Source organism: Dermacentor silvarum, chromosome 1, assembly GCF_013339745.2.
Source record: "Dermacentor silvarum isolate Dsil-2018 chromosome 1, BIME_Dsil_1.4, whole genome shotgun sequence".
In the NCBI taxonomy this organism is placed as follows: Eukaryota; Metazoa; Arthropoda; class Arachnida; order Ixodida; family Ixodidae; genus Dermacentor; species Dermacentor silvarum.
In genome coordinates this window covers 231946434-231957559 of record NC_051154.1, presented here as the reverse complement: position 1 = coordinate 231957559, position 11126 = coordinate 231946434, and positions in this window count along the sequence as shown.

The window sequence follows — 11126 nt, the reverse complement described above, 5'->3', positions numbered from 1 at the left end:
TATTTTCCGCACAGCGTTTTCCACCATTGCGATTACCTGTCGGCTAGTGAAGACGGCAAGACGCGGAGACACCCACCACATGAGCCAGGCGACCGCTCATTAAACTGTCTCCCGGATTGGCCCCATTTTCTACGACACTGTATCCAGGGTCGGCGCACCGACTAGAGCAGGCCGATACTGGAGATAGTGAAACACTGAACTACACTTTACTTGACGAATGACCGCCCAACCGGGTGCGCGAATCCCCAAGGTCTAGGACAGGTTCACTTTATTAAAGTGGGCTCTTGATGACGTATATTTGTTCCAATTAGGACATTTAGGTATCATTGGTTTTATCACAGAGTAATTCCATAAAAAACAAGGCCAGCAGCCAGGAGACCTGTAAGGGTAGTAAATATGGTAGTGCTATCCTCGGCGTACGTAAGCTATTGGACAAGACAGCAGCTGCAGCTACGGTCAGAACAGTCCGGGTGGGTACGCAGTGGAAGCTTTGCTTCAAATGAGCAACTGTTTCAACAAAGCACGTTGATTAATTGAAACAAAATTTAGTTTACGTTCTTACCGTTACTTGTGTTGAATTGTTATTTAATTTTTTTTTTTGTCCGGCCCTCGACACCGCCACTGCATGCTTGTCAATCCGGTCCTCTGACCAAGACGTTTGGAGACCCCTGCCCTGCGCCAACGAGCCGGTGACACTTGACCTGTGCACAAAGTTGTTCTCGCGATATCTTGGCTGTCTAAAAAGATAACAAGAAAAAATAAAAATTGAACAATAATTAAATAACGAAAAAGAACAGAAAGAAACAACAACAAAAACACGAGTAAGTATCGTTGGTCAGTGGTACTATTCAGCCGTATACAGCAAAAATAGAAAAATGAATTTCTACGATAGGACTCTGCTGCTGCCACAAGCTGCTTGTAACAGCTTTGCACCGTGATGACACCCGACAATATTGTTGGAAATAAACATATCTGGGGCCAGATTCATGAAGCTTTTCTTTCGTAAGTGCTCTTTACCATTGGCTGGCCGCCTTAGATAATAATATGTCTTGCATCCAGATTGGCTGAAATTCTTACGAACAATTCTAGCGTAAGAAGTTTTTGTGAATTCGGGCCCTGAATTTGAAACTTAATCGGCTTTAGAAAGACTGCCTAGAGCACCGTGGTGCCGAGAGCTGTACATCACTTTCACCTCCTCCAAAGAAGGCATGAACCTCGCTCGAAGCGCGACGTTGGAGGTATTTCGAGGCACGGACAAAAAGCGGACATGATTGGCTCAGCGACGTTCGTAGTAGGTTCGATTCACGAGGACATTGATAAAAGTGAACTAAGTTCACTAGTTCATTTGAACACAGTATGATGTCAATTTTATCGCGGCATTTCGAATGATCGTCTGTCTGAAAATTCATAAATTCGCGGTAGAGTAAGCTACTATAGAAAAGCTGGCAAAGTATAGTGCACATGCTGCCATCTCTCGAGGATACAATGATCGAATAATTATGACCTCCGAGATTCAGTGCCAAGCGCGGGCTTTCCAAGCATGTTCGTGAGCCATTCCACTCGTACGGAAAGCGCGTAGTCGGAGTCGGACAGGTTCCTCCTCTCGACGTGTCTATCGCTCACGACCCAGGTTTATATAATATCATAATAAATGTGTCTCTCTCTATATAAGTTTGAAGAATATAAATACCTAGCTATGCGGGGAAAAAATCGGAGAAGCTTCGCCTTTAAGAGTGGAACACGATAGTGTTATCGGGCCCCGTTCGCATCGCATTTTTCTTTATGAGGGCTTCACTGCAACATAGAACATGGACAAGCCAGCTGTGATGGAATAGTTCGGCACGTATGTCTGTGTGCAGTCAGGCTTTAATGAACGTCAGACACGCACGAACGGATGTAAACGAACATTTATCTAACATGATAGACTGAGACAAGACAAGCACTAAACACAGAATATAGAGCAAAAGTCCTTACAACAAACACGTGTACACGAGGTCCTACACGCAGCGTTCAAGAGAAGAGCAAGTAGGTCTCACGGGTTCAGTCCTGATGTCGTCGATCGGCGGTAGGTCGTCTGAGCAGTTGCGACGATTTCTGTTGATGAACCAACGCACGATGACCCTCGTGGGAGGCGAGCCAAGGCAGGATGACAGCACGGGTCATCAGATGAGGCAGGCAATGGCCCACGGCTGCATTACCGTGGCCAGAGCACTCGAACGGGTGTCAGGCGGGTGGCTTCCACCGCCACAACTCCACGTGCCACCTCGAGCAAGAGGCGGCCTCAACGCAAAGGCCTCGGCTAGGCCTCGAGAAAAGACCTCGGTTAGGCCTCGCCCCTGACACAGCCTGAAGCTGCTCCAACAGGCGGCTACGAGCAGGCAGCAGCCAGGCCTGCTCCAAACGGCGTCACACCAGGCGCTACTCCGCGTCTGCACCGACAGGCAGGCGCGTTGACCTCAGGGCAGCCTCAGGTACCGTGGCAGGAGCTCCCGGAACAACGCACTGGTCCGGCGTCTTCCAAGTCACGAGCCCCCTCTGATGATGATGATGATGATGATGATGATGATGATGAATCTTAACCATGGCGCGCACCCACTGAGGGGGATAGGCCAAGAATCGGGCGGCAGAAGGTAGCTAAAGAAATTCTTTTTGGCAATGAGAAACGCCCCCTCTGCCCGCTCGGCACCTGTCTCTCTTCTTCTTCCTTTTAATCTTGTTTCTTTTTTGACCGCTGCCAAGCGCACAAGCTGCCCCTGGCTCGCCTTCTTCTGCTTCTTCATTCTTCATTCACATGTATCGAGAGTTCTCACAAACAGTCCACGCACACAAACAACACTACTAATGTCCCTGCACTACACCAGCATACAAAGACCAAGCTTATACCGATCCCCTTAAATTCGGCTTCACTTTTAAACAGAAATGCATTGCTAGGAAGACGTTTTTCCAGGGGCATTATAAGTTGTCTTATATTAAAATGTGAAGACCCTAGCACGTTTCGTTATTGTTTTATGAATTGTTTGATATTGCCCCGATGCGCGCGCATGTCCAAAACGCATTAGGTAGGTACCGGAAGACAGGCGAAGTCCCAATTTCACCTGCCGAGGATGCGAGCGCCATCTGGATATCATTTTCACAAGTACAGTACCCGAGCACGCGGCTGTAGGTCTGGTAGAAATGCTGGAAAAGGGGTTTGTGTTTGAGTTTCCTCGTAACAGAATTATGCTTTCTCGTACATTCAAATCACAGTCCGACGCCACCATGTCTGTAGGTTGTGGTTAAGTTGTACTTAACCATTTTTCCGACGGATTTCACTGTGTCAAATTCAATTTTTTGTTCACCAAAACCTTGCACCACGTGGAGGGCCTGCGCGGTCGGGGTGGTTGGGGATGATTTTCTCCAGCACGGACGCCGACATCCACGCTGACGCCTGCGCCGACGCCGGATTTTCTGCGACACGGGGCACACTGGACAGCATGCGCCAGTCGATCCACGTGTTTCCGTTCGCCTCAGTGGAACACAGAGTTGGAACCGGTGCTGGCGCAACAGAGTGCGCTGCGCCGCGGACGGCTTCTGTTGTCTCCATGGTTGTTTGCCTTGACACCTTTTCCGTCGAGACAATCCAGGGATCTGATGGGCTTGTGTCCCTGACGACCGACATGGCTGTTTGTGTGAAGCGTGAAATAGCACGGTGTGCGCCGCTCCACAGCGGCCCCCTTGTCCGGGAAGGACCGTTGGCCCAAATCAAAGCCCCCCACCCAGTCAGCCCGGGTAGGGGGGGGGGGGGGGGGTGCCGGGGTCAATGTACCGAATGATGCTGGGTTGTTGAGTACATGAACGCTCTGGGGCGTGGTACCTACGGGTGTCAAGTCCCCTTCCCATCTGACAACGGCACGCGGCCATAATACAGGGTGATCAAAGTTAAGATGCCAGTTTCTTTTTTTTTTTTTGCGTAGCTTCCACAGTGTTGCAGGCTAAGCATGAAACAGAGTATAGTAACCTTTGTAAGAAACTGTCTGGGTTGCGCCACATTCCATCATGGTTTGAGTTACATGACCTTCGAGACCTGACAGCGCGCACCACGCGATTAGTTAGACCGCTAGTGACATGGTGCACTGACTACCGAAGCAGTCTGCTAGCGCAATCATGCGAACGGCAATTAAACTTCGCAGTTCGATATCTTCTTAAAAATATAATGAACTTTGTCTTGCGTATATGTTTAAATATATTGTGTCTGTGCATGGTGCTCAATGCAAATAAAAAAAAAGTTGAAGTGAAAAAATACCGATGAAAAAATACCGATACCTAACCTAACCTAACCTAACCTAACCCTGGTGCTTCTAATTCGCTTGTCCTCCTATTTTCCGGATTTCCAGAAATAAAGAAAACAGTATGAATTAAAAGCCTTGCACGTCCGCGTTAACAATGATACAGTAAGCTTTTAGCCGCACTAAAATTTGAACGGGAAAGGTAGAGGCAGCTCAAAAGAAACATCAAATTATGTGGGTAACAGAACTGTCGAAATGACACTTTAGGGGGGAGGGGTGAAACAGATGGCTTCGGAGGCGGCTCCGGAGCCCTCCCCCCACCCGTAGGCGGCTCCTATGGCTCCAGCGGTGATGAAGAGGACGAAGTAATTAAGCCGTGCACGTGGTGGAGAACGCGCCCGGTGCCTGACTGGATGATCGCCATCTTATAGATCATCACACCCGCGTCTTTGGTCAGGCCGGATCCTTCAACATCGATGCACTAGATCTTCGACGAAGGAATCTACAGTGGTGCCGCCAAACCTCAGGAGGCGTTCTAACGAGACCACGCAGTCGTCAGCACCGAAACGCCACCGATCGACCACGGACCCGCTTTCGCCCGGGTTACGCCTGACCATGGCAGTGGGCGTGCGCCTACTGAGCGATCGTGACTCCGAGACCACCAGCGTCGTGGTCGTGGTCATCACGCCCGCGCCCGTGGTAAGGCCGACTCCCGCAACGTCGAGGCACCCTACCCCAGAGGAATCAACAATGGTGGGAACTTTCGCAATGCTGAGCTCCGAGGAATGCCCCGGAGTGGTCTCCCTCATGCCCAGCAAGTTGTACCAGCGCGTGGACAAGCTGCGGTCAGAGGGCCAGAAATGCGACGTAGCAGTAACCTATCTAGAAGTCTACAACAAGGTTGTTCGAGACCTGCTGTGCCTCGACCCGGCCAAGGGCATTGGCGTATTGTACCTCACCATACACAAGGTAAAGGAGGCCGGCACACTCTTCGAGCCGCTCATGAAAGGAAACAAGAACCCGACGCAGCATGCCACCGACGCTAATGCTCAGTCTTCATGGTCGCACGCCATCTTCCAGAGCTACGCCACAGTGACGGAGAATGCGACAAGCACGAGCAAGAAAATTCGCGTCTCGATGTGCTCTATTGACCTTGTGGGCTGGGAGCGCGCAGCCGCTGTCAATGGGGATCACATGCGCGAGGATACCATGCTCAACCTGTCGCTCCTGGCCCTCGGCAACTGCTTCGACGCCCACTCGAAGAACGGGACGCAGCAAGTGCCGTAACAGGACTGCAAGCTGACCCACGTCCTCAAGCACTGAATGGGTGGCTCTGGCAGCGCCCTGATGATTGGGACAGCGACGGCGGTTCTGCTCAGCTACGCGGAAACGTACAACACCCTCGAGTATGCACTGAGCGGGCCATGAACATTGATCTTTAGGACAAAAAGAATGTGCTCAATGGGAACGTGCGCATGGCCATGCGTGTACAGCGCGCTGATTGAGGAGTACAAACAGAAGGTGGAAGGCCTTGAGCGTAAGCTCGAGAAGGTGGAAATGTGGAAGGCGTTAGCTGAGGCTGAGTTGCGAGAGCTCAGAGACCGTCTTGTAGCCAAGACGCCCTACTGCAAGCTCAGGCGACCAGCGGTGGTGGAAATGGTACAGCGACATCTAAGGACATCCTGTCCACAACTCCCGTCCTGTCGCCCAGCGCGGAGATGGGCCAAGTCTCGAAATATGGAGCACTCGAGCCCAGCTCGTTATCTGTCGCATAGTAATATGCGTTGAACAACATGCATGTGGAACAGCCTCTTTTGCGGGCCGCTCGGGACTTGGTCGGATAGACTCAGTACGCCTCTAGACAGATCTTTGATAAAACTATTTTTTGGTTTCGTTTAATCGTAATACTTGATATATAAATAAATAATCTGAAGAAACTCGGATCACCCGTCTTCGCGCTTGTCTATCACTTTAGCAACTGACGCTCAAATCAACTGAGTATTTTAAGTACAACGGAAAAGTTCGAGGGATAAAGAGCAACAGTACTTCTCGAGGGAAGCGTTGTTGCGAGCAGTGCTGTGCAAGAAGCAGTCACAAACCATCACTGAGAGCAAACATTTAGCGAATGCGATGACCCACAGTGAAATCTCGTGCCACTGAATCGTAGACTAACCTATGCAGCGGCCACCTGACAAACTTGAGGACCATTGTCACAATCATCGTGACCCTTAATGAGGATCCGCCGCGTTGGCCCAGTGACAACGGCGGGCTGCTGCTGTGCGCTAGGTTGAAGGTTTGGTTCTCAGCCGCGACAGCCGCATTTCGATGGAGGCAAAAAGCAAACACACTTCTACACTTACAGATTGAGGGGCACCTTAAAGAACCCCAGGTGGTCGAAAATAATCCGGAGCCCCACACTACGGCCCTTGTGTTGCTTCTGCATGTTGAACCGCATTATTTGATGTGATAAGAAAACTGGGTAGTTCTCCACGCTTGCAGAAAGTAATCTGGGAGCTTAAGCGTGGACAAGAAATAGCGCTGTTGGCAAGATAGTGGAGCGACTGCAAGCGCTAGGGAATGTGATAATGCATCTTGCACGATACCTACCATACGCAAGTTTGTCCATCGACAACAACGATTGTATTTCTCCTATAGCTGAACAGTGAGAACTTAAACATAGGCGTGGTACCACGTGGTCGTGCTACAGGCGGCAGCACCTTCCTTTTTTTTAATACCCACGGGAACGCGTCCCACATTACCCAGTGATGCAAGTTGACGTCGGTTCATTGAAGAGCGGCACATGGTGCCGGATTAAGAAATTTCGGGGCCCGGGGCTAACTGCATCCTTGGGGCCCTAATGACGACGATGATGATGACAAGAATGACTGGTTTAAGACGCTGAACTTTTCGAAGCCCACATGTTAAGTTCGCTGATTAGTGATAAAATATACATAATCTTTATGGGTTCGGGAAACTAATTTCATGGCGTGATTTCTAGTGTTATTTAACGGTTATTATCTGACGTACACGTCCTTCGGGCGATTATGTCGCGTCTACAAGTGATTATTCTACTTGTTGCTACTGTTAGACATTGTAACCCAAAGCTTTATTTGTTGCTTACACAATTTAGAATTTTTTGTAGGGTAAATACATACCTTACGGAATTTTGGGGCCATGCTCAGAGATATGTTTCGCCGAAACGCCCTGTACCGAAAATCCGGAGCCCAGCTCGGGGTTTTCGCCGAAACGAACGCTACGGCTGTCAAGAAGTTGCCCCGGCTGTCGGTTTTTGATAACAACGTGGGCAGCAAGCACACTCAGCAACTTTCTTTTCTTCAAATGGTCGAGCGGGGCCCCTGAAATTGGGCGCCCGGGGCTGCAGCCCTCATAGCCCCCACCTTAATCCGGTACTGCACATACCCAGTGGCACATACTTACGGGAACGGCCCACATTTTACAGCTAAGCTGTCTGTGGTTTGAATCCCCGGATTTTTTTCGTCTCCGTCATCAGAAAAATAGGCCGACAGAAAAAAAACCATGCCATGAATTTCGAACCGAAAAGTGTCTATCTCCTTTGGAATCACGCATACAACGTACAGCACAGCATCCAAATCACATGATTGATGAAAAGGCCCGCGCTAACAATGCAAGGCACGTAGCGATCCCCCGCGTACGTTGCCCGTAAGACTGCTGCTACGTAAGCTGCCGCGGCAACTAGAGTGCGAAGTTGGGAGTGACGTCACTAGCCCGGCTAAGAGTGGGAAGCACGTAGTGCTCCTCGCCTACGTTTCTCGACTGCGGTTGGATAAGATGCCGCGGCCGCGGCAGCCTACAAAGTCTTTCATTTATAAAATATTTAAGACAAATCGTGGGGCCGCAACATTCATAACGGGACGGATTAGCAGCGAAGCTGTTAGGCTGAACACATGGACTGCATACATTGTGAAATCATAATTTTTTTTTTTTTTTTCATACGGCACTACAGTACGCCGACACAAGCGCCGCCGCGATCACCGCACCTTCTATACATCGGCCGCAACCGCTGCTGCAGCCGCGTCGGCACCTCCGACGCGCGTGACGTTACTGACCCTTTTCGCGGAGTAATTTGTTCTCCAGAAATGAGATGGCGCTTTCGGCGGCACGCCGCACGTTGCCTCAGCGAAAGCGGGTGAATACGAGACCATTACCACTTCTGCCCACTTTTTGTGAGATCATCTGTCGGAAATGCAACTGGGTTTTCGCTCACGCACTGTACTCCATTCATGCTGCAAAATGTGGACCGGTGGAATTAAGACATCTGCAGTAGTTGGCTTCAAAAATAGTGACTGGCATATTAAGTAATCAAATCAACTTCCGTGACCAAATTCCCGGACTTTGCTGCATACGGACAGCCTGTGTTGCCGGCCGTTCGCGATGCACGACTTTGCTCGTGGATAAAAATATATAACTCATCCGCCAGCGTTTTATTGCTAACCTCCAAAGAAAAGACTTCAACCCCGGAACGTCGGCAAAAGTGAGTTCTGCTCGGTAAACGTTGACAACGGGAGTAGCGCCGCTTCCTCGCTTAAGGCTCTGTTATACTCCGACGTTCACAACACGCGCGCGCACCGGTGTTCGTTTCGTCGCGTCACGTCGGCGATGCTACGCCAGGCGCAAATCCGCCTGCCCTATAGTCCAACGCGACGCGGCACGACGCAGCGGCCGCAGCCAAAGCAGCGCATGCTCAGTAAAGCAGAGCGCCGCGCGGAAAGCGAGCGCGGCGTGGGAAGAAACGCGGACGCGGTGCAGTCTGGGTAACGTCGTCGGCGCGAAATGCAGCATGCTGCATTTCGCGCCGGCTGCCGCTGGGCCGCGCCGACGGACGCTGGTTGCGTCGGTCGCGCCTCGCGTCAGACTATACATGGCTTGCACGGGACGTCACGTCCGCCCGCGCCGCTGCGTCCGCGCCATGCTAGGGTGCCTCGATGTCCTCCTCGCGGACATCGGACATCGAGGCACCCTAGCCATGCCGGAGCACCGCGCGCGCCGCGCCGCCTTCGCATCTGATCGCGTGCGCTTATGCGGTCTCACTGTGTTTTCTAAGCGGATTTCACCGCTCCTCGCGAGAAATGCCACCCGTTTACAGTAGGCCTGCGTTTAACGAGGCATTTTGCGCAGGACTGATTGGTTCGGCGCGTGCACGATATCAAGAAAAAGTGAAACGGTGCGACGATGTGGACCCGTACACGTTGCGACTGAGTGCGGATACGACGATGGACGTTAGCGCTTTCCCCGAGGTCTCGCACGGATGCATTGTAAACTGCCTAGTTTACAATGCATCCGTGCTTCGCGACACTGGAGGAAATGAAGGCTTATAAATCGCTTGAATCCCACAACTACTTCACAAGCGGTTGGGTGAAAACACTGTCGGCGAAGCGGCTGCAAGGAGAAAAGGTGCTCCTACTAGGAGATGTAGGCTGCAGCCCCCGTTTTCCATGCCGCATTTTGTTTATAACATTCAGAGGCATTCCCTGGTTAGTCAGTGGTGCGTGCAGGAGACACGCAAGATTGGAGCTTGGTGCAGAGAAGAAACGAACTGATACTGTCCATTTAACAATCACGCAAATGCGGAGTTTATGTGCTAGGGTCTGAAAATTTTCAAACAGGATATGCAGCTTGCGCGAGTGTTTTGTGGCTGGGAGAATGATGTGCGTACTTTCCATGCTTTATTTGGATCGATATTTCTGCATTGTTTACATGTATGTTTTGATTTCAACAGTTTTCAACGGGCTGTCTGTGTATGTGCGGTCGTCGTCACCGTTTGTCGTAGCGGTTTTCCGGTGGCGTTGCGCCGACTCCAAAAGCTCTTGCCGGTGCAGCGGTCACCGCGTCGACCTCGGGAGTCGTTCGTTTAAACGATCGCCTTGCAGCACGCTCGTAGCGCGCAGTGCCTTCATTATTTGCTTTGTAGCCTAGCAAAAGCGTTGGCGCCCAGTCCGAGTTCGTTTCTTCACAGAGCTTGGACGGTCTTCCTACAAATGCAAACAAATGTGATTCTAGTGCAGCGTTAAGTGCGCATTATGTAATATTGCGCAGGCTTAGCTGTTACGAAGTGGGCGCCGCACACTCGAATGTTTGGGAGATCGCCCTTGAGATCAGCACGCTTGATACGCGCAAGCCACAGGCTGCGCCGCTTCGAGCTAAGTGCTTTCGTTCGTTCGTCTTGCCATTCCACAACCTTCCGAAGCCGAAAAAGGTTCGTGTTTGCCGACTCCTTCCTCGAGCTGCTTTTACTGCGGTTGCAACACCCAACAACTGCGCAAATAGCCATTGCAAAACGGTGCCATTCGCATACGACTAACAGCGTGGTGCCATATGGTGGTGCTCCGGGTGCTCCGGTATGGCGGAAACCTAACCCAGCATTGGCGGAAGTGACGTCAGTGCAAGCCATGTATAGAGTGCTCGCGTTTTGCTAGCGTAGCGTCGCTGCGCCCAGCGTGTACGCGCGTCGACGTTACGTCGAAGTATATCGAGCCCATTAGTATTTGTCGTGCACGTTGTCTACACACATCTGCCCCAACTAGAGCAAAAACTTACGGCCACTCTATCGCCATCTTATTGAGAAAAAGTGAATGGGCGCACACTTGAATAAGCATGGGTGACAGCGACTACGCACACCGCACGCGGATGGTTGAAGCTGAATTTTTCGTGACGGTTCAGAGGAGTAAGCGATAATACGTCTTTGCTACAATCTATTACAAAGTACAGAACAGCTACGGTCCAAGCCTTTTGTGCAGCAAGAACAAATCTATTGCATCTGAGAACACCCACGAGCGATTGCGCGGAAAATAATCAGAGAGTGATCGCACCGATGAACTTCAC